At 37.6% G+C, this 25,565-nt stretch overlaps 1 protein-coding gene across 1 annotated transcript in view; it reads right to left on the bottom strand.

Annotated features, from left to right (window-relative positions):
• Nucleotides 1-18,951: 18,951 nt before the first annotated feature.
• The window catches only part of LIN7A (lin-7 homolog A, crumbs cell polarity complex component), a 205,790-nt gene continuing 199,176 nt past the window's right edge, over nucleotides 18,952-25,565 (bottom strand). Inside the window, exon 7 of the mRNA XM_036760719.1 lies at nucleotides 18,952-20,031. The gene's annotated coding sequence lies outside the window, so the exon portion shown is untranslated. The remainder of the gene's footprint in view (nucleotides 20,032-25,565) is intronic.

Here is a 25,565-nt window from a genome sequence, read left to right as displayed (position 1 = left end):
CCTCCCCATTCCAATTTTCTGCTTTCCTTCTGATCTTGGCTACATTTGTTTTATTTGTACAGAACCTTTTAAATTTAATGTGATTCAAATTATCCATTTTGTACTTCACCCTGGTCTTTATCTCTTGTTTATTCATATATTTTCAACTATCTGTAAGTCTGGTATATAGTATGTTCCATGTTCTTCAAATTTTATTGTAGTATCTCTCTTTATCTAAGTCATGTATCCATTTTGATCATTTGATTGGAGTAAGTTCTTCATCATTGGAATGAGCAGCTGGATGACCACTTATGAAGGATACTGTGTAGGTTGGACTATATGACCTTTGAGGCCCTTTCTAACTCTTGATGTTATTAGATTCCATGGGATTCCACAGAGGAAGATAGGATGAAGAGTAGATGGGGGCACTACAGGCAATTTCATAAAGATCACAATTTTTCCCAAAACCAATCTTAACCTTTAATTAAAAACCTGTGTAGTAAACTCTAGAAGAGGCTGTTGTGAAAACCTTAGGTTTACCTTAAAAAAATCACTGAAGTTTGTTACATAGAATTTGTATCCTAATCAATTAAGCAAGTATTTATTTAAATTCAGCAATTGTGAATATTATTTCTTCAGCAATTGTAAATATTATTTCTCAGTTTTCATTGAGTTTCCTTCGGTGAAGGAATTTTGAGCTTACTGGCACATTTTCTGATTGTAGATTTGGGTATTTACTCATAATAGCGTCTCAATTTCTCTTCTATTCTTGGTCAAATTCAGAATGCTTGTATTTCCTGTAGCTTTTCTTTGATATGGCAAAAGAGTAACTTTTGAAAATGTACCTTCTGCTGTATAGGACAAATGAATAGACAATAATCTCTTCTTGGTTCAATATTTGCAATTCCTTGAAATGCCTACTTTTTTCTAATCTGGATGTACTTACTTTATTTATCTTTGAAAGGACTGCAAAGGTTTTAGGACCTAAAATTGAAAGTACTTTAGAAGCAATCAATTCAACCTCATTTAAAGAAGACCAAACTGAGATCTTGTGTGAGGCATGTGGCTTACCCAAGCTTACACAAATATTAAGTAGGAGAGCCAGGATTTGGGCCCAGATCCTACTGATGCCAAATTCATTGTTTTTTTCTTCTATACCAACTTGTCTTAGTTAGAGAATTTTTTTAAAAAGTGGGTAGAAAGTGAGAACATGGAATACAAACTCTTTGAAATGAAGAAATCTGTGCCGTTTAACTAATTATTAAAGTTTGACTTTGAGAACTGAGTTGGAAGACCTTACTTTTGGAAACGTATTGTCTTTTTCACTGTTGAGTTGTGGGTGAGGCCTTCTCCTTTCTTTCAGAAAGGATAAGCCTGCTACCTGGTGGTCAGATCAGAAACTACTCATTTAAATCCATCACAGAAGGTTCAGGCAGTGTACCAGATAGCTACAATATATAATGGGGCAGTTGAGAATTTGATTTCCCTTGTATTTGGCAAGTATGTATTTTTGCAAGTTAATTAAATTGTTTTATTTTCAGCTCTCAAAAGAGAGTCTTTAGGACTTTTTCAGATGTCTAAAAAAGGTCCTACTTGCTTAATTCGTCAACTCAATCAACCCATAAAAAAAGGACAACTTTATCATAAAATCACAAATAGCTAAACACAAGAAAACAAGGTCAGCAGGAACAGAACTCCAGGACTTCAATATTACTCATTCAGGCAGAGGTCATACTAGACCTTTTGAGCTTCCCCAAGATGCTCAGGGCACCATTTGTACTTAGAGCATTGGCTTCTATTCCCATGGTTTTCCATTTTCTTTCTTAGCCCCAGCCCAACACAAAGCTCTAAGCCCAGTGTCCTGTATCCTATAGGGGATGAGTTCACAATTTCTTCCTTTTGCACTTCTCAACTCCACAGAGAGTAAAAGCATCAAGGATATCCCCTTCTTGGCCTGTGTTGTGCATCTTGGTATCCCTTACATATTACATACAATCAGCTGCCAAGTCGTGTCCTTCTGTCTCCAAAGCATTTCTTATGTAAAGCACCCCGCCTTTTCCACTAATAGTACCTCTCTTTTCTACCCTGAATATACCCACATTACCAAACTAGATTATTGTTATATGCTACTCATTGGTCCCCTTGCTTTAGGTCTTTACTCTCTTCTGTCATTTAACTCAGTTGCCAAAATAGTCTTCTAAAGCAATAGGTCTGACCCCGTATTACTCCTCTGGTTAAAAGTCTTCATTAGCTGTCCATTGCCTACTGGATAAAATACAACTTCCATAGCTCATACCCTCCACATTCTGGCTCAAGGCTATTTTTATAGCCTTCGTTTACATTATTCTCCATTGTACCTTCTAGTCAGACTGAACTGCTTGCTATGTCCAAACCTGATATTTTACCTTCTACCACTATGCCTTTTAGAAACCTCTAAGTTTCTCAGATGTCTTCTCCTCTCCTAAAGACTTTTCTGATCCCCCTACCTCTCCTCCCACTTGTTAATATTTTCTTCTCAAATAAACTTATATTTATTTAATGTTGTACATGCTGTCTCTCTCAGTAGAATATAAGTTCCTTGAGGCCAGAGACTGTTTACCATGTTTCTTTGTGAATTTCCAGGGCCTGGTGCAGTTGCCTTGCACATAGTAAAGACTCAGAGAATGATCAGTGGATTGATTTAAAATTGGATTGCTTTGTCAGTGATAGCTGGGCATCCCCAAACCCGGTGAACCAGCTGGCATTGGTTTAATTTGGCCTCTTTGTTTAGGTGATAAGTACATACACAAAGGGCAAGGACATGCTGTAAGGTAGCAAAAGGAGGCAGTGAAGTCTAATGGAAAGGTTGTGGAATCAGTGTTGAATGAATGGGTGGATGGATGGATGGATGGATAGATGGATGGATGGATGAAGCAATCATTAAGTGCTTACTATGTGCAAAGCACTGTGCTAAACACTGGTGAGACAAATAGTAAAGCAAGTCGGTCCCCATTCTCAAGGAACTCATATTCTAATTGGGGAAACAACATATATGGAAAGTTTCAGCAGCAAGTCAGAAGGAAGGGTCCCATGATATTTAGGGTATGGTAGCAGAGCGGATGGTAATGCCTCTCCACTGATTTCATTTCCACTTAAAAAATACCGGTTTCTGATGTTGAACTGTTTGACTATACCAAGGATCTTGGTGTCAAGAACTTTCTTCTCTGGATCTTAAGTGGCTCCTGCAGAAGGTGTTGCCAGGCTGCATCTCCATAGGGGTTGCTTACCAGGATGGTGGCTAAGGGAACTGGGCTGGAAGCATTAGTCTGCCCAGGGCTTTGGGGTTCAGAATCCTTGGTTGTCTCAGTAGAGTCTGAGGGGAATCAAGATGGTGGTGGGGATTTGACTTGCCCCACAAATGTTACATTCTGTCTCTCCATCAGGGTGCTCTTCATTCCCTTATATCTATCAGTTTTCAAGACTTGTTAATTATATCTCCAAATAATTAATGCTTAATTCATCACATCTCTCTCACATCTATCCCCTTCTCTCTATTCACATGGTTACCACTCTACTTCAGACCTTCATCACCTCTTACTAGGCCTATTAAAATAGCCTCCTAATTGGACTCCTTGCTTCCGCTCTCTTTTCTTTCCACCTTCTCTTCCAAACAGCCACCAAATTAGTATTATTAAATACAGATCCAATAATGTCATTCTTTTGCTCTAATATATTTTAGCCATGTCATTCATTTTTGCCTCTAGGACAAGATGCAAAAGCCTCAAACTGTTTTCTTGAACCTCACCTTATATCAGAAACCTTTTCCTATCATACCAACTGGTATTGTCTTTTCTCCCTCTGTTTTAATTATTTTGCATTTAGTCTTCATATATATATATATATATATATATATATATATATACATACATATATATACATATATATATACACACACATATATACATACACATACAAATATATGTATATACACACATACACATATATGTCAATATACATATATGTGTATACATATGCATATGTACGTTTTTGTGTATATATACACACTATATATATACATATATATTTATATCTATATAAATAGATTTTTGTTATTCAGTCATGAAATAACTGTCTGAACATATCTGAATCTTCATGACCCCATTTGGGTTTTCCTGGCAAAGACACTGGAGTGGTTTGCCATTTCCTTCACCAGCTCATTTTATAGATGAGGAAACTAAGGCAAACAAGGTTAAGTGACTTGACCAAGGTCACATAGCTAGTAAGTATCTGAGACCAGATTTGAACTCAGAAAGATGAGTCTTCCTGACTTCAGGCCCAGTGCTCTATCCACTGTGCCATTTAACTGTCTAGATCGATGGTTGGATTGTTGTCTTTACATATGTTTCCTCCCCCAGAGACTGTTAGTTCCTTGGGAGCGGAATTATTTCATTAAAAAGTAATCAAAACCAAATCCCCAGTGCCTAGCAGTGTCTGGCACATGGAAAGTGCTTAATAGATGCTTGTTGATTGCTTGATAGAGCCACACTCTTGCTCCCACCTGCATTTTCAATCAATTCCTATTTTTTCCCTTCATGCATTCTCCAGTCTAGTCAGATTGGTATACTTGCTGTTTCCTATATCCAGCATTGAATTTCCCACCTTTCCTACCTTAGTACAGGTTGTTCCATGTGCTTGGAATTCAGTCTCTCCTTTTCTGTCTCTTAGAATCCTTAGCTTTTTTGAAAGGACAGCTCAGGAACCATCTTCTACACAAGTCCCTTCATGGTTCCCCTCTAATTATTATCATTCTCTTCCTCTTGATTTGTATTACTTAATACAACTACGTACTTACTTACCTACCTACTTACCTACCAACCTAACTTACTTGTGTACCTAGCTAGCATTTACTTAACTATGTACATGTTATTTGTTCCAATAGAATATGAGCTCCTTGAGGGCAGTGACTTTCATTTTGGTCTTTATACTGCCATAATACAAGGCTTTGGTACATAGGAGTAAGTAATAAAAGTATTTGGTTTGAAGTGAATTCAGAGAAATTTAGAGCTAAGCAACTTCAGAATCATTTCTCTGGGTTAAGTCATCACCATCATGAAACATTTATTCATTTATATTGCTTAATTAATTTATATAATTCTTATGTGCCAGGGATACAAAGAAAGGTCATGTTTTTTACATCATCTCTGCCTTCAAAGAGCTCGCATTCAAATGGGACAGATAATATGCAAACAATTATGTGTGTACATGATCTATACAGTGTACATGGGGGATGAGCTCAGAGGGAAGGGTCTTATGGCTGGGAGAATGGACAGGTCTCTTGAAGGAGATAAGATTTGAGCAGCCCCCTTTTCTTCTGAAGGCATTTGTTAGGATATAAATGTTACCATGGAGTGTCAATACATTGTTAGCATGAGGAACACTTTAGCACCATTAATTTTCCTGATTTATTAACAGAGAACAGGGCTCATAAGGTATAGTAAATGGACACATGAAATTACATGGCACAGAGGTCAAGAAACATCTGGTGCTAAATGGATAAGGTTGGGGAGAAGGATCAATTATTAAATTACTCTTTATGTCTTTCCATTCTCATTCCTTCATTGGCAATTGAGTTTGGGGATTTTTTTGAAGAGAGAGAAATTAAAAAAGAAAATCCATCATGAAGCCTTATGGTAACCCTTACTGACAATGCATTTTGCTTTGTCATTGTTTAACAAAATGCAGAACTAGATTTATCAAATATGAGAGTTTGATTATTTTTAGAAAATTACTAGTCTGTAATAGGCTTTATTCATAGAAGACTAATAATTTGGAGATATCCTAATAACTATCCTTAATGAGCTCTTGGGATCATTCAAAGGACATCTAGGGCACCATAAAAATTTTGCCATGTGGACCTTGTTCAGACTTGCAGCAGATACTTGGGGAAGGTGCTTGAAGTACTATACTTGATCTCTTCAAGTCTCAAAAAACTTGCCAGAGTGGGAGGTGGGGGTGGGTGGGTGGGTGAGAAAGGCGCTAAGTATATCCTAGATGATTTGCTAGGGATAGCAAAAATTTAACTCGGAGTGGGAGTCAGGTGAGAGAGTAATCAGAGAAACTCACCCTCTCCCTTTACCTGCCTGCTTTGGCTAAAGGATAATTCAGGAATGCATGGAGCCAAGATGAGCATCAGTAGCCACTTCCGGGGCTGCATGTGCTCAATGATGAAGGACTTTGGGATGACAAAATGATCTCTTAGTACCTATGGTGGAATAAGGAAAAAGTCGCTGTGTTAAAAACAGTTAAAAATTGACCACTGAGCCAAGAAGAGTGTCTTAGTAGACTAAGAGGAGTGATTCTACCCACTAACACTCTTTCTCTTCACATCTACCAAGACCGTTAGGACACTGTCTCTCTCTTCTCTCTCTTTGCCTCCCCTCCCTCTTCTCTCTCTCTCTGTCTCTCCCCCCTTTCTGTCTGTTTCTCTCTCTCTGTCTGTCTCTGTCACTTTCTGTCTCTCTCTTTGCCTCTCTCTCTCTCTCTCTCTCTCTCTCTCTCTCTCTCTCTCGATGTCTCTCTTTCTCACTGTCTCTCTGTCTCTCCTCTCTCCCTCTCTCTTTCTGTCTCTGTCTCTCTCTGTTTCTGTCTGTCTCTCTGTCTCTCTTTCTCTCCATTCTCTGTCTCTGTATCTCTGTCTCTCTCTGTCTCTGTTTCTCTGTCTGTCTCTCTCTGACTTGGTGTCTCTTGCTGTTTCTCTGTCTCTCCTCTCTCTTTCTGTCTCTGTCTCTCTCTGTCTCAGTCTGTCTGTCTATTTCTGTCTCTGTCTGTCTGTCTCTGTCTCTCTTTCTCTCCTCTCTCTCTCTCTCTCTCTCTCTCTCTCTCTCTCTCTCTCTCTCTCTCCTCTGTCTGCCTCTCTATGTCTCTCTGTCTCTCTCTGTCTCTCTTCCTATGTGAATTTCTTCTTCCTTTATACAGTTCAGTAGGAATAGCAACTGCCTGAACATTGCAAATAACATATGTGCTGGCATCAATGAGTCTAAGATTATATCTCAGGGCTGTGATTGTTGTTTTTTTTCCTGTTCTGTATCTTTCTCTGAGCACCCATGACTGAACAGCAGTCCTCATGTATATGTTTCTAGCTTCAGTGACTCCCATGTCAAGAGGTCTGAAGGCCTTGAGTGGTTTTAGATGACTTGAAGAAGGTGCTCTTTGCAGCTGCTGCAATTTTTCTCGGAGGAGGTAATGATCACTGCCAGGAGGATACGCCTGAGCCATTTCTTGGATTGTCTCGAATTTAATGGAATAGTATGATTAGTGCATGACTGAGCTGAACATAATTAATGCCTATTTAACAGTCTTGGGTGGTTTTTCATGTTTTAAGTATTGACTTTCCAGGAAAGTATAACAGGAACTATATGGGTTACTGTATTATGTTTTAAGTCTTTGTCAGTAAGTGTTTATTAATCTTTAAGGTTTTAAACATTTATTGTTTTTTGGGAAGAAATAAATAACTGTCCTATAATTGATTTACCTTGAACTTTGAGTGCCTATGTAGAAGGAGTTCTTTTAATACCTTTTGGAGAGACCTTATACTTGGGTTTTATGTGATTTCCCCTTGGGCTCTCAGGTGCAGGCATACTATACAACTATAATCCACAAAAAAGAGCCAGACTGTTTTCTTTAAAAGTGAGGCTTCTTCAGGGCTGAACCTAGTTCATGTGAGTCCACAGTTAGGGATTCTTAACTGGAGAAATGTTGTCTCAGCGCCCCTTAGGTCAACACAATCTATTACACTTATTTGGGGCATATCATTTGAGTTGCTGATCCTCTCTAACACTATAATAATTTATAATGTAAGGGACATTTTTGCTCTGGTCATCTGTGTTTACAATTCATTTAGTTCAGCTTTAGCCCATTCTAGAGCTTAACTCCTGCTCCCTTTCTTAAAAGGGATTCTACTGCAAGTTTCAATTGGCTCTGGATTGAGGTGAATGTTACTGGCCAAATCACTTTAGGAGGAGATTACTTTGTCTGTTGCTAAAAATTTTCAAATAAATCTTCATTTTCATATGACCAGGTGAAACAAACATTCATGATGATAACAGGTAGCTCTTTAACATCTGCAGAATACTATACATGTTAAATCATCGATCTTCATAATAAGCCTGTGAAGTAGGTATTTTACCAGTGTTGCAACTCAAGATGAGAGTGCTGAAATAATTTGCCCAGAGTCATGCTACCCATTAGTATCTGACATTGGATTTGATCTAAGGTCTTCCTGGCTCTATGTCTAGTGCTCTATCCATTACATTATCTATCTGTCTTTAGACAAAGAGATGTTCAGTGGCAAAGAAGAAGGTAGGTGCCATTCAGGTCAATGAGGTACAGGAGAAAAGAGATACATAGGGACAGAACAAGGTGAGAATCCTGGGAAGCAGAGAGAATTCTAAAATAATCAAAGGCAAATGGCTTCCATGTCCCTGATTCTTACCCCCCCCCCCCCCCATATCTCCTAGTTGTGGGTTCTGATTTTTTTATTTTATTTATAGACTTTTTAAACCAACCTTATACATTTTTGACTAATGCAGCTGCCCAGGAGGCTGGTATACAACAAATAAAAGAATATATGGTAATTCCAATTCCCATAAGTAAGATTAGCTTCCCAAAAAATGATCATTTATCTTCTATATTATCTTAATTTTGCATCTACACTACGGTGGCACCGTATTTTTATACCATATGCATGGAACTAATCTTTCTTATTGCCTTTAGAAATTTACAAGGTAGAGATTTACAAATGCCTTTAGGTGTTGTATTTTATTTTTTGGAAGGGCATATTATCTTGGTAAAATGAAAGCAGGAGATATTAAAAAGCTATAGTTGAATGGAGGAATCATTTGTATGTTTTTCAAAAGATGAAAACAAGGAATAAGCGAAGTTGGTTTCATTGTACAGCCAAAAGCAACAGGGAAGACCACATCATGATACTCTTGGTCATCTTGCCTTGTGGTTCTTCATGATGAACATAAGCCAACAGACTACCACATGAAATTAAATCCAAGTTATGTATCAATAAATGCTTCAGAACATCAAGAATTAGAGAGATTCTCTCTCTCTCTCTCTCTCTCTCTCTCTCTCTCTCTCTCTCTCTCTGTGTATATATATATATATATATATATATATATATATATATATATATATATATGTATATTACTTTACAAGAGCTATCAAATGACACCACAACATATGCCTTTAACACATGCATATACCTATATGGGACTTTTCAGTGTGAGGCAGGATGATAAAACCTATGATGAAAATGTGGTTTGGTATCAAGAAATGTCAAGTCAAGTTAAGAAGTATTTATTAAGTAGCTGCTTGTAAAGCCAATTAGTAAGTGAAAGATCTTTACTGCCCACTGAATAGGCCTCAGGTGGGGCCAACATAGGGAGGACTGATTAGAGACAGGTCCACACCCTTTCACTAACTAGACATGAGGTCCCAGGCTAGTTAGCAAAGTAGTTTGCTAGTTTGTGAGAGGCGTGAAGCCCTCAAGGCCCTAAGGGGAGTTGCTAAGAACAGAGCCAATGGTATGTGCACTGATTTCTAGTCAATCAGATGATGGCTAGGACTGTATAGAAAGAGAGCCTAGAACTGGGAGCAGCAGAGTGGAGAGCAGCAGGATTCAGAAGCTGGGGAGGGGGGAGTTACAGTATGGCTTGGTTCCTTGCTATAATATTTTATTATAATTTCCTTATTACTACAGTGAGGTGGGTATATCAGTTTTGGAATATTATTGCTACTATATCAAATTGGGGGCATTGGTCCTTGGATTTGATCCTCTGAAGTCTAAATAAATGTTATACTTCCTCTGCCATCTACCTAGAAGATTCCTTATACTTCTTAATTCTGAATTACTCAGGCATGTCCATGGCCCTCTCCAAAATAATGGATTTTGCCTTACTACTGTATTGCTATGTGTCAGGCTTTGTGCTAAACAGTGGGAATACAAAGGAAGGTGAAAACAGTTTCTGCCCTCCTGGAAGCCTTGTAACTGTCCAGCATAAGTAATTATCTTCAAAAAGGGAATTAGAAGAGACATCTAAGTAAAACAAAAAAAGGAGAGGGGGGAGGGATAATAGTAAAAATATTGATTCTATTTCCATTTCTTAGAGAAATTTAACTGATGGCAAAAAATATCACCAAAAGGAGGAAGCTAAAAGAACCTAGAAACCACCATTATTACTTTTAAGAAAAGCATTTGACTCAATAAATCAAGATGCAGCTTTAAAGGCTTTCCACACACAAGATGTTTCCTACACTTATGTTAATAAGATGCACAAATCTATGGCAGAAGCAGCCATAGAAACATGTATTCAGCCAACTGCTGATTATTAATGTCAATTAGAATATAAAACTAGAGGTCCACATTCACATATAGTATTACTGTGTTCATGAAGGTTATACTAAGCAGGGTCTAATCTGAAGGATTTTGTATTATTGCCAAATTTTATTAAATGTTCTCAGTCATAAATGATCTATCAATTGCACTGAGCCTTTGAGCATTTTACAAACCAACTCTGTAAAATCCATAATTGTTAAAGAGATTGGTTTCACTATCCATACAGAGAAAGAGTGGATGAAAAGTGTATTTTGTCCAGCATTTGACATGTAGTCAGATGGAAAGTCCACTGAGTGAGTGGAAGAGTAGAGAGGAATACTAGCTGCAAAGTCAAAGCACCTGAGTTCAAATTCTGCCTGATGCCTACTACCTATGGGATCATGGGCAAGTTACTTTATCTCTCTGTTTCCTTATCTGTAAAATGAAGGGACAGGACTAGATTGCACCTTAAATACCTTTAAGCTCTACACCTAGGCTCCTTTGATCCTGTCTGCATATATCTTGGATATAAACTGCAAATGGACAATGAATTGGGCCCATATAAAGCTGTGGTTAGAAAATATTTAGGAAAATATCCAATGTTTCCAATGATCCAAAGTTACTACTACCAAAGCCCATTTTTTTCTTTTTTTTTTTTGTTATTCTAATTTTTTATTTTTTTTTCTTTAAATGCAATTTATTTATTTAACATATTTGGTTTTCAGCATTGATTTTCACAACATTTTGAATTACAAATTTTCTCCCCATTTCTACCCTCCCCCCCACTCCAAGATGGCTTCTATTCTGGTTGCCCTGTTCCCCAGTCAGCCCTCCCCTCTATCACCCCCCTCCCCTCTCATCCCCTTTTCCCTTCCTTTCTTGTAGGGCAAGATAAATTTCTACACCCCATTGCCTGTGTATCTTATTTTTTAGTTGCATATAAAAACTTTTTTTGTTTTTAAAAAAGTAATTTTATTGATATTGTTGCTTTTCACAACACCTTCATTTTCTAGAGTAGCTCTTCCTCTCTTCTCACCCAGAAAGCCATCCATTAGAACAAAGAATAAAAAAGAGAAAAGAAATGCAGTTTAGTAAAATTAAGTACTTCTATTAATTCTGGCAGTATATGTAGCATTTCATATTTACATGCTCCCAACTCTACAGATTAGGGAGGCATACTCCCATAATTACAGAGTTTGGTTTAGATTTTTCTTGCTCTTATTCTTGTTCTATTATTGTTGCTGAAGTCATTGTGTATATTTTTTCCTGGTTCTGCTTACTTCACTTTGCTTCAAGTCATATAACTCTTCCCATGATTCCCTGCATAGCAATATTCCATTACATTTAGGTACCACAGTTTGTTTAGCCAGTCTTCAAAAGGTGAGGAACTTCATTTGATTTAAATTTCCATTATTAGTGTTTCGGAGAAATCTTTCATATGGCTGTTAATAGTTTACAATTCTTTTAAGAAGTATTTATTAAAAGTCTATCTCTTCAATACCAGCATAATCATAGAATCCCATGATCTTAGAAAAATCAAAATAGCGAATGATTCCAAGGGTAGATGAGAGACAGTGGTTATAAGGAGGCTATGGTACCTTCCATGACACATGGAAGAAAAGGCATAAAGGACATAAGTAAATAAAAATGGAGGCAGGACTAGCAAAGTTGGGAGACTGAGAGATGATTGAAGGATAGTCTGTTTACAACCTTGGTAACTTTATTCCAAAATAATCAGAATAGGGCTTTAAGTATGTGGGTCCAATCCCATAATATAATATTTATTAAATCCTATCCATAAGATAAGAAGGAATGGATGGGTTGTAGTCTATAGTAGTGATAGGAATATACATACTGATGGTGTCCAATATACATTAAGAATCAAAGTAAGACATCACTTGTGTTCATAGAATTGTGACCATTTCCAATTGAGTGTTGTGGATTTTTAAAGTACAGAGGGAGAACTAGAACTAGCAAATTAATTTTCAATTGAAAAGACACTGAGATAATTTAAAGTATGTTGCTTTCAAAATGGAGATGCTTTTTAATGCTGCAAAATATTTACATGCAAATTAAAAAATAAATTTGTTGATCTTTGTTGGCATTGGGCATAGTGATGAAGCAAAAAGGAGGTACTAAATCAGGAAGATAATAAATTTGATTAGGTATGTGAATATCTCAGTGGTGGGGAGAGGGGTCCAGCACAGCATACAAATAGAGATTTCTTTTAGATTGTGAGGTCCTCCAGATGCTCTCACTTGTAGATGACATCTTGTTGATCAATCAAGTCCTAAGTGAGATCCGTAATTAATCAAAATACTTTGACCTAACTATCCACATGAAGGAGGGAAAGTACATAAAGAATACTTATTGCCCAGATCACAATATGCAATTGGACAAAGAACCCATAGAGATGTTCCATCAGTTCATATATCCTATACAGGCACTGCAATATAGACAGTGGAGCTGGACCAAAAATTGAGCAGTAGGGGAGCAGGCCGAATTGCTTTTGGGAAATTGTAGCTGTTTTAATGACCCTGAGTTTGTACATGAAATAAAGGCCAGTATTTTTAATACTAATATTCTTCTGGTGATAAATGGTTTTAATAGATGGAATAGTTGCATAATCTCCAAAGAACTGAAGTTGAGGATCACACTAAGGGCAATGTGGGCAGAAGCATGGTGCAACATAGTACGAATGAGTAATTACACAGGAGGATTAGTGTAGACAATATCCTTAGAAAACTCTAGGACCAGAAAAAAGATTGGCTTGTCCTACAGCAAAAGTGAGGGTTCAATACTGAACACTGTGTGCTTTATTGGTATTCAGATAGCAGGAGAATACATGAAAAAACCTTACACTGTTGAATGGACTTCCCATTATAGATTTATAGGAGGACTTATACAAGAAGCAAAAAGAGGTATGGCTGGATCTCAAGCTGCAACACTGAAGGGATTACCATATTATTTAGATAGTAGCTCCACTGGAGAATATTAGAGAGTATGTGAATTTGAGTCATGTGGGAAGTCATGAAGGCAAGTGCCAAGGGAGGTATGAGTAACCAAGACCTTGCATTAATGAGCTCAGCTCAACTTAAAATCTAGGGACCTTTGATACCAGATAATTCCTTTAAATTCAGCTCCTAAAGTAATTTGAAGCCACCTTTTGATAATAAAGACACCACTCCCAGTTGTATGTCTAGTATTTTATACTTCCCAGCAGAATGATACCACTTTGGTCAAGTTGAAATACTGCATCACATTTTGCAGTTTATAAAAATGAAAATGTTTGAGATACATGATACATGGGCATGCAATGGCAGGACAACATTACAAATGTCATATTATATCCTGTAAACCTAAAGTATCATTGGGTTTTACCCTACACTGTATTTCCAGAATAAGCCCTTTGTAGCAAGGACTGAATTCTTCCATATGTTGTAGCACCAAGTAGACACAGTGGTTTTTTTTTCAAGAAATAATATTGAAAAGGCTTTAAAACACTAACATGTCAGAAATTTTTCTGGATTCCAAACTTTTATCCATGCATTTGAAGTATTTTTTCATAGGAATCAATATACTGTAATATAGGATCACAGATCTAGAATTGTAATGGATCTTCAAGGTCATCAGCTTTGTGGTGACAAACTCATATAGAAATGGAAGACACTAAATTTTAGGTATATTTTGTTAAATATTTCCCAGTTACACTTTAGTTTGTTTAGGCTAAGCTGAGGAATGCTACTAGTCATATTGTAACCTGCGTGTTTGATACTTCTGATCCAGTCCAACTCTCTCATTTTACAGATGAGGAAACTGAGACCCAGATAAGCTACTTGAGTTGCCCAAGGTCACACAGGTAGTAAAGGGCCAAGTCAGAAGTTGAGCCCAGGTACTGTGATTCCACATTCAGCACACTTTTCTTTGCACACTCCCTCTCATAAGACACACAATTGCATGATTTGAGTTACAATTCTGTTTGTGCCACTGACTGCTTCATTGCACTTCCGATACTGTACTTGCAATAAATATTGACTATTGAAATAAAACCTTGAATTTCTAGTGTGCTTTATGCTTTTCAAATCATTGTCCCCACATACATTATCTCAACTAGTTAGGGAAATTAGGAATAATGGTACTTGGTGGTCCCTCCTAATGGGATATTCTTGAAGTATTATTGTTTTGAAGCATTGATTGTTATTTGATTATTATTTGAAGTATTGATTGTTTTTGGAGAGGACTAATGACATCATGGGGTTGGTGTCTTGACTTGCATGTGAATTGGATTTAAGTGAGGCAGAAGCGCATGAAGTCTTTAGCCTCACACTCTCTTTTAGAGTCAGTGAAGTCCAGTGGCAAGACAAAAATTATAACAAACTATTGAAGCAAGTTTTTATATACAGTTGCATAATTGAGTTCATATATACCTTTGGAGGGAGTACTCGATGGATTTCCATGTTTTCCTGGGTAAAAAGTGAGGGGACTCATGTACTTGTACCCAGTAGAGTCTTAGTTGCCACTTGGTCAGTCACTAACTAAACCACATGATGACTTTCTTCTTGGTATAAACCAAGTCTGAAAACAACATGAGAGAATCAGACAGAGAGCTAGGGAGAATCAGGAAATAGCTTTGTGGAGCATATTGAATTCCTTGAGAATAGAGGGAGGTACAGCTAAATAAAAAAAAAAGTTGTAAAAACCAATGGTGTTATTACTACTGACATTAAGTATTTTTGCTAAAGGGATTTCTTTTTACCTGATTTTAAAAGAATAGACTAAATTGAAAAAAAAATAATACTTGTAAATTGAACCCTTTGTGTAGCTTACTAGTGCCAAACACTTTGAGAAAATCTTGGGATCAAGAGAAGCTCCATTTCTTGAAGGTTCCAACTCATCTCACTTAGCTTTCCAAAATTGGTCTATTAACTTAAATGGCTCATGCAAGCCTCTTCAAATTTTGTGGCTAAGTTGAATGAAATCAAACTCTTCTAAGTAGTCTTTTAACTGACTCCCAATCATTTTATCTGAAAAGTACTTCCGAAAAGATGTTGAATGTGGATAGGATATTGGACTTGGAATATAGAATCACAGGTTCAGACCTGAAAGGGATCTCTCTACTTTACAGATCAGGAAACTGCAACCCAAAGAGATTAAGTGACTTGTCCAAGGGTGCATGGGCAGTGAGTGGTAGAACCATGATTTGAACCCAGAGCTCTGACTCCAGACCTAGCGCTTATTCCATTGAACCATATAGCAGAGAGCTCAATTTGAATTTTCTTTCCAACACTTAGTATTTATATGACCATGAGTAACTTAACCTTTCTGAATCTTGTTTTCTATGTGCCAAGTGGGGATAATAATATATTCTCACTTCAAGGGAAATTGTGAAGATCATGCTTTGGGAGACTTAATGGGCTAGAGAAATGTGAGCTACTATCAGTGCCATCTAATTATCATCTATTATTTTTGTTGTGATGGAATTCAGAATGAACATTTAACCTATCAGTACAAGCTGTGCAATGTTTAGAGCTGATGAACAGAAAAATTATAATGGGTTAGCCAAAAGTCTTACTGAAGCTTTCAAAATACACTAAGACTTTTGCAGCACCTTGTATATTTATTATTACTTTTTTTGAGGGGGGTAACAACATTCAAGAATTTGTATTTTTCTCCATGTAGATAATCCCTATGCTGGCATGGACTGCAATCTCATCCAGGCTGCCACTAAAGAGAAATGTCATTGTTTATCTAGGAACTACTGAACCAAATAGGCTACTGTCCTAAGGGAAATTTATATCTCAAATCTGCCCTGGAACTGCTCTAGCTTACCCAGGTGGAAGGGAAAGGGGACAACCTAGAAATAATCTGAAGTCTCCTCTTGATCGGTAGAAGACAAGCCTCCCTTATTTGTGATTTCTCCTAGGACCAGTCCCACTCATAAGTACAATTAAATATCTAGATTAAAAAGTAAAAACACAGTCAGTCCATTATCCATACATTCCTAAATAACTTTGGATGTTCAGAATAACATAAGCATTTAAATGCATAGGTACTGGACACAACTGAACAAGTTAATCACAGATCATAGGATCTTAGATCTGGAGCTGCAAGTGAAGTCAGAGGCCATCTAGTCCAACCCTCTCATTTTACAGGAAAGGAAAATGAGTCACAGAGTACTTAAGTGTCTTGCCAAAGGTCATAGAGGAAGTGAGAATTAAAGGCAGCATTTAAACTCAGGTCCTCTCACTCTAAATTTAGTGCTTTTTCCATATCACCATAAAAAAAGATAGAATCAATTTAATGCATCATGGTGGAAAACTGCATTTGAAAACTGGCATAATCCCTCTGCATTCCAAGGAAGAAATTTAAAGCCATAAAAAGCTTGTAAATACTAGATTTTTCATTTAGGTCTTAGAATTGTCTTAAAAGATAGTGGTGATTCCTGTAACTAGAGAGGTCCTTATTGATTACATGATTGAGGGAGCTCAAAAGTCTGTTATTCTTTCTAAAGTCAATTGTAATTTAAGCTCATTATCTCTTTTCCAGAGAGTCTCTTTCAAATAGCAACAAAATCAAAATATAAATACTCCATTGAAAAGCTTAAATTGTGTGTTTCTTGTAGCTTACGCCATAACCTTGTAATTAAGGAGGACCAAACCATTAAATAACAAGTGTCACCAACCTGTCGAAGAGGAGGAGTCCAATTTTACTATTGTTATTGATAGAGTACCATGTTACTTTAACAAAGCATTCACTCCTGGTTCATTTACAATGCAGGGTGTAATGCTGGTTGGTGTAAGCACTAATCCATATCTTTATTATTATTATCTTAGGTTACTCAAATGAAATATTATCGCTGATCATAGCATTGATATGATTTGGAACAGCAAAATCCACCTCTCCCTGTTTGACTCAATAAAATTTTAAAGAGCTACACACAGCACCACAATATCCAGCCTCAGCCATCACAGAGAAACCAACTAATTGAGGAGCAATTGTACTTCTGACAACTCTTGAAAGTAGTTCCATTTGCTAAAGATCAGTGAGTAATACAGATATGAAGACACAATCTTTCTAGGATGACTTTTCAGGAGACATGATATAGATTTAGCTGTGATTCATTATGGTGTATAATTGGGCATGTATTTATTACCAGTATTTGAGTAACTGAATCATAGTAAAATATACCAGGCTTCTTCAAAGATTACTCATGACCATGTGTAAGTCACTGCCCCTGTCTCCACCTCAGTTTCCTCATTTGCAAAATAAAGGAGTTAGACCAAATGACCTCCAGGGTCCTATCCAGCTCTATATCTATGATCCAGTTGCTGTTGCACTATCTGACACTGTTGTACCATATTTCAAATGCACACACAATTGGCATTTGATTTTGGAAAATCCTTTTTTAACAACACATAAAGTAACAATCTTTTTGTATTAATGTAAAATCACACAGTGACTTTAATATTCGGAAAACATTTGTGGTCAAGTAAAGACATCCTGTCCTCTGAATTAGTTCGATATATTGAATGTTGAAATTTGCAAATGTGCTGAAGAAACCACTTTCTCCCTTGTAAGAAGACTAATGACTTTGATAAAGGAGAATCATACTCAATTATGTTAAGAGATTTTTCTGCGTAATAACAAATAGCCTGTCTAAAAAGTAAAAACTACCTTTTTGCAAGCTTAGGAAATATCATCTAAGGATTTCTTTGTGCCATTTTCTTTCTCTTCATTTCTGCTAGCTGCATGGTGTAGCATTGGAAATTCATACTTCAGTCCTTTCAAGTTCAGAGAGAATGGACTTGAAGAATTTGGCATTTAGTTACCTCAGCATGGCACTGTCTAAGTAGCTGATGGTCTGCTCTCCAGACTGTCTGCCTTTCAACATGCTTGTGCTCTCTGTTGTTGAGTAATTATCACTGTTGAAGATGTCAAAGCCTAACCAGCTATTATAATAGTAAATCATTTGCCAAGACTTGGAAGGGGAGTTGAAAACTGTCATCATGCACAATAGCTCCATTTTCTGAGAACAAGTAGAGTGTACAATGGTTGTTTCATGTTTTTTAAGTTAATTAGAAAGTTTTTTGCTGAACCTATCTCACTTTGGTTAATAAACTTTCTCATTGAAATTATCCAGTTGTTTGGATAGTAGTCTTTCCTTTTCAACCTGGTCAAGGAAAATCCACTGTATAGCTCCCCTCTTTTTGTCAGTCAAGTCAGTGTTGCTTCTTACATGTCCTTTTGAACTGCTGTTTTTTATCTAATCATTATCTGGGTAAATATTCTTTTCTGAAATATTCTTCCCTGTCTATACAAATACACATAGATGTGTATAGAATTTGAAGTCCTTTTTTCTAAAGGAAGAATTAGTATCTACCTATTTAGACTTTAGAGCATATCAAACCATTGTTTCTTGCTCCTAATTTTTATGAGAAATGGTCATTATTTCCAATCTTCTAATCTCAGCAATATCCACCTAACAATCTTTGAGAAGGTAACCATTGAGGCTTTGTATAACATGTATTATTTGTGTATATATATATATACATATATACATATATATATATATACATATATACTTACATATATTATAATTTGGTTTGTAAAGGTCTAAGCTTCGATATCATATAGACCTCTAAGACAAGATGACAGTGTAGATAGAAAGACTTTACATTTCTCCAGAGTTTGCTAACCATAAAATATAAAACTTAAAAATACAGAAAGCTGGGTTATATTTATCATGTGTTTACTGTTCAATGAAGCTGGGTCTTTTTTTGGTAGTGTTCTCTTACCAGATTTTGAATATATATATAGTAAGAAAAGACCATAAATCTGTAACAAATACAATCTGACAATATATATCTTGTGGAATTAAATATACATTATATTTAGTTAGATCTCAGAATAGTAGTTACAAGCAATACCTAAGTTTAAAAATACAGTACTAGAGTTCTCTACCCTTAATGCTAAGAAAGCAAAAGGTGACCTAAAATTGCCCCATTCTATTAATTAATGCATAATAAAATTCATGGAAACACCAAGAGTAAAAAGCCAATTGCTTCTACAACCTGAATACAGTATAAATATAGTATAATAACTTGCTATTTTTTTTCAGAAAAAAAGTTTTGCATTTGTTATAAACTGGAAGTCCAATTCAAACAACTCTGCAATATGTGTGTAGTATAGGGCATGAGGATGTTAATGTTGATGAGAAGGGTCTGTCTTAAGTGGCAAAATCCTTGAACTGATGCAGTTTAATCTATAGACTAATAAGGGTTGTGTTAATCTCTGGAAAAGCTTGAAGCCAAAGACTCACTCCATCCCTGGCCCTAGCAAAGTATTTAAAAGCCACAGACTTTTTTTTTTCCTCCTTAGACTGTTAAAGTCTGCAGATGGAGCCAGCAGCATGTGGAGAAGCCTTCATTTTTACACATTGAGAACTCCCAGGGCTATCAATGGAAGGGCTGTGCGTGTAAAGTGCACATGATTGGCAGGGGGTCAGGCCCAGAGAAAGAAGGTATAGAGTTGCCTTGGTAAAGAATTTACACAACTTGTTCATAGCTTCTTTCTTGACAGGTATGATTATCGGTGCTCTCTTTGCCTTTCATCAGATGCTGTAACCCTGAAGCACAGCTCCAACTCTACATGATGGCCAGACCACTGGATCCAAGTATTTTCTTCTCAATGACCTGAAAGGAAGAAAAAAGAAAAACCTGAGTTAAGAGAAATGAGCCATTTTCTCCTCCATTCACTAAAATATGCTCAGACTATCCACAAAGGCACATTCATTTGGAATTTTGTCATTCAGGCACACAGTTTCTAGGTGTGAAACAGGCATTGGATATCTGTGAAAGAAATATTTTGAATGAACAATGGAAAAGCAATACTCATCACAGGGAATGAGAGAAAGGATGCTATAAATAGCACTAGGTTGGAAACCTGAAAATGTGGAACATTTAGACTTTCTGTTTTAACTCAGCTTGATTCAAGAAATACCAATTAAATGTCTCCTATGCACCAAGCGGCCGTGGTAGGGAGTACCAAGTCAGAAATGAAAACTGTCTATGGCCCTCAAGGGGATAACAATACACTTAGGGATAAAGAATATGAAGGGATAAAGAAATTTCAGAGAATCTGAGGAGAGAAGGGGCACTAACAACTAGTGAGAATCAGGGAAGTCTTTCTTAGCTGATACATGAACTTGGCATTGAAGGAAGACATAGATTCTAAGAGCTACAGCTACAGAGGGTGTATATTCCAGCCACAGTTTCACATGCAGTCATTTTTTCCTGTTTGTTGGTGTTTGTTAACTTCACAATAGTAAAACGCAATTAAAAATAATATATTAGGGTATCATCAGTACTCCAGCATTAATACTTTTTCAACTAGCTTAAAGAAATGACAGACAAATCTTCAGAGGGGAGGAGGTGAAGGGTTAAGGCTGGAGCATTTCATGGTGATCAGGCAGGTCAAGTGTTACTGAAGTGTCACTATGGGGTGGTTTTAGCAGCTTGAGGGGCTTTGAAGTCTAAATTTGGACACTATTTGAGAGGATGGGGGAGGGAGGGTTTCAATTCCAGGGGAGATGGAAAGGTGCTGCAGAGAAATCCCATGTATAGCACATAATCTAACCTTATGGACAGGTGAACGAGTCACACGTGCATGCTCTCGAGGTATTTGCTGTCATGGATATATGATATTCCATTTCCCACCTCCATGCCTTCACAAGGCTGTCTTCCATGCCTAGAATTCACTCCCTCCTTAGTTCCTGCTCTTGGAGTACCTTGTTTCCTTCAACACTTAGCTTGGTGGCCACCTTCTTACAAAGTCTTCTCTAATCCCATTTCCCTCCAGATGCTAGTGTCTTCATTTCCTTTAATTGACCTTGTATTTATTTTGTATGTGTTTTCAATATGCTTGCACAGTCATGTGTTACTTCCACTGATATAGGTTCCTTGAGGACAGGGATTATCTCACCTTTGTCTTGATATCCTCAGTGGCTACTAATGTGCCTGGCACATAATAGGATTGCTGGCTGATGGAGTAATTTCATTTCTGAGGGATTTTATCCCCCGTACATCTTTGGATGATTCTACATCTATAAAAATCAACTGCACAAGTCAAATCAAGTCAACTAGCATTTGTTAAGCATATTAAGGATGGTGCCTGGCACTGTGCTAACTTGCTGACCCTTGAAATTCTACTGGAAAATAGAAATGTAAAGATCTAAAGATCTGAGTGAGTTGTAAACTCAACACAAGTAAACTGTGTGACACAACAGTGAGAAAAGTTAATGAAACTAGATCTGAGTGGATTATAACCTCAATGCAAGTATGAGATAACAGTGAGAAAAATGAATGAATGTGAACCTGATTGGATTGAAAGTCAATGCAAGTCAACTGGGCAACACAACAGTGAGGAAAAAAATGAATGAAATTGGATCTGAATAGATTGTAAGCTCAATTCAAGTCAACTAAGAGACACAACAGTGAGAAAAAATGAATGAAATTTCGGGCTACATTAATATATAGATTTGTAATGTCTGTAATGACAGGGGTGATAACCCCATTGTGCTCTTTCCTGTCCATAGCTAAAGTATTCAGCTCTGGGTCCAACATTTTAGGAAGGGCATCTGATAAGTTGGTAACCCATCTGGAGGAGAAGAACCAGGATGTTGAGGGGGTCTGAGGAGCATGTCATATGAAGACTGGTTGAAGGAATGGGAGGTGTATTAACCTTTAATGTTCTCTCAAGAGGTAAGAACTGGGTGCCTGATATGAAGAGAGCTCAAAGTCTGCCTACCCACTGCACTGTGAGAGAGCTTCAGGATTGTTTCCTAGTGATTGGAAGCCAGAACTTGAGTGGCTGAGATGAAGAATATAGCAGTGTATGGTGTTTGATCTGAAAGACTGTGGAAGCAGAGAAAATAGTTAGTGGATATGCCAATGTAAACATAAATGCATATTATATCTTAGATTTAGAGCTAGAAGTGATCTTAGAGGTCATATAGTCCTACTACCTCTGTTTCCAGACAAAGAAACTGAGGACCAGCAGTTTAAATGGCTTGCCTGAATTTGTACAAGGTAGTAGATAGAAGACCCAAGAACTGAACCCAGTACTCTTTTCATTCCAATGTGAAACCCGAAGAAGTCTTTAGGGCTTGCTATAAATGAATTGGGGAAGGGGGGGGGGGCTGTGGTTGAATTGTAGCTATGCAGGCAGTATGAGGGTACATTTAGGGCTTCCAAGCTCAGATATCCTGGAAGACTTAGGAGGCAGCATAAGGACAACTAAGTATTAAGAAAGCATGCAGAAACAAGCAGACCTAGTATATGCTCAAATGAAGAAAATAAGTGCATTCCAGGTCCTAATGGCAGTCCCCAAAGAGTAGCTCAAGCTTTGGGGGATCAGAATTATGAAGTCCTGGCAGATGGAGATATCTTTGCTATAGTTCTTTGCTCCCAATATTCTCTGGACAAATAGAGAGAACACCTGGGAATGGGGTAAGTGAATGAATGATTCAATAAAACAACAACAAAGACAACAAGTATGAAGAGTTCACTATATGCCAAACACAATGGACACAAATACAGTATCAAGACAGTCTCTACCCTCAAAGAAACATCATATAAAGGATAACAATAGTCATAGGTAAGTTTTTTGGGCAGGCAGGCAATAAGAATTTAACAAGCTCTTACTATGTGCTAGGTACTTGACAAAGTCCTGGGGTTAGAAATATAAGCAAAAAAAATAACCCCTGCCTTCAAAGAGATTACAGTCTAATGGGAGAAAACAGCACATAAAAGGAGGCTGAAAATGGGGGGGGCGTAAAGGGAGAAAGAAGGAAGAAAGGAGGGGAAGGTACATATTTGAGGGTACGGTAACTAGGTTCAAAGACTCAAAAGGGCAAACATTTTGGTTTAAGTTACGAAGGGAGTGAGTGGAACAATAGGGAGTGATTGAATTTGAGAGAAATGTGTGGGGTGGTCCACAAAAGACTGAACTTAAAAGGAGCACAATCACTGTTTAAGTATTTTATGAGCTGTCATATGAGGTTAAATAGACTATCTTTTTGGCCCCAGTGAGAAGTACTAGGAGTCAAGGGTATACACTAAAAAAATAGATTTCATTTTGATATAAGAGGGGGAGAACAATTTTCTGACAATTTGAGCTACCCAAGAAGTGGTCATATTCCTCTCAATAGAGATCTTCAAGGGGAAATTGGATGGACACTGCTCAGGGATGATATACCAGGGATTCCTATTCAGGTATAAATTGGAGCAGATACCTCAGGTCCCTTCCAACTTGGACATTCTGAAGGTTTTTGTTTTTTGTTGTTTTTTTTTAATACTCTGTGAAGAAGACAGAGATAATACCACTGGGGGAATTTTCCTCTGGCTGTTGATTCCAAAGGTATCTTGGATATATTGATGCTTAATTGGAATTCCTTTGCACAAGAGAATTTTAAAAAGCATTGGATGGTATTTCATGCCTTTGGATTCCTATATAAATCCACACTGACCTTCAAATAAGAGACTTTATACCTACTTAAAGCCTTGCCTTTCCTGGGATTCATGAATCATTTGTGAATATCCAGATGTGATTGGTGTACAAATTAGAAGTACTTTAGAGTAGTGCTTATCGATTGTTGACAGTGTGGTAAATGTGGCCTAGAAGGAGATGAGGCTTGACTTCAGTGCTGGTGTTAATCATGGTCCTCTGAGAATTATATCCATTAAATATTAAGAATCTAATTATGGATGATTGCCACAGAGTTATACTATGTTAAACTTACAACCAAGTAGTTGCCAGCCTCAGATGGAAAAAAATAGCTGATGCTATCCTGAGTGATTGATGACGCTAATTCTGGTATTGGCATTTGTATGCCATTGTGGCATACACAGCAGTGGCTCCTACCTCCTGCCCCATGGTATAGGCTCTGCTGAGGTTTCTGACTATAAATATTGCTTGAAGAAATTGATGCTGTTTGCAATTCAATATTTTCTCATAACTGGCTTCGTTTCCAAGGGCCACCTAACCCAAATGGAACTGAGTAACCTTGCCTTCCTCCCCCAAAAGACTCAGCTAGGCCTTAATGTTTCAAGTTGGGAAAGACATCTAGATATGTAGAAGGTGCATTATTAAACTAAATGAAAGGGAGCTTGACTATGTGCGTCTGTGTGTCTCACTGTGAGTGTTTCCTTTTTAAGGTATTGTTAGTGGAGAGGAAGAGGATGAGAGTATATTGAAAAAAGTTGATGTTTGGGAAGTAAGGGTAGGGAAGGAAGAGAGAGGCAGCAGAGAGAAGGAAAAAATAGGATCATCTCCTGAGGCCATTTAGTCTAACACTCTCATTGCACAGTTGGGGAAACTGAGGCCTAGGGAGGATATGTAATTTGAGCAAGGGCCCACAAGTCAGCAAGCTTCAGAGGCAAGATTTAAACCTTTGTGTTCTAATTCCAGGGCTTGCATACCTTCCACTCTGCTATACTGTAAGGTAAATAGGGAAGAAAAGGGGAATAGGTGGAAAGTGCTGGTTGGCAATCAGGAGGTCTAACACTGTCATTATAGAAAAGTATTGTGTATAGAGAAGGGGATCATGAGGGTGGCCCAGAGACTGACCAGGCCAAACAGAGAGGCTTAGGCTAGGATATCAGGGTGTTTCAACAATCTGGCTAGGAGCTATTGTGGGAGTGAAAGACCAACACAAGTCCAACAACAAGCATGCCACCAGCACACTGCAAGTGCCCAGGTTCTTTTTATCTGCTTCACTAAGGAAAGCAATGTTAAGGGGTTGACAAGTTTACTTTAATTCATCATACAAATACCATTCACTTAGTTTAGGGGAAGAAGCCAGCACCCTGAACTTCAGAGCAAAACATAAACAAATTACAAACATCAACTGACAGACCCAATACAATTCATAGTTACCAACATCTAGGTTCAGCCCTGGAGCTCATAACAAGGGCTGGCCCAGAGTCATGCACACCACCACTGCTGTGGGTAAGAGAGCTCCAAAGAAGAGAAAGCAAACCCCTGGTTTTATATCTTTTTCAGGTCAAGGGTAAGTCACACATACGACTCACCCACGTGACCAAGAATGGTCTAAAAGCCTCTGATGTCCCAAACATGTCACTCAAACTCATGTGTAAACTAGGCCCTCCCCTGAGGCAAGGAGGCCACCAAGGACTCCCAATCTAATCAAGGAAACAAAGGCTGAACT

Source organism: Trichosurus vulpecula, chromosome 5, assembly GCF_011100635.1.
Source record: "Trichosurus vulpecula isolate mTriVul1 chromosome 5, mTriVul1.pri, whole genome shotgun sequence".
Lineage (NCBI taxonomy): Eukaryota > Metazoa > Chordata > Mammalia > Diprotodontia > Phalangeridae > Trichosurus > Trichosurus vulpecula.
The sequence above is the reverse complement of the archived record's forward strand: the minus strand, read 5'-3'. Positions and strand labels throughout refer to the sequence as shown.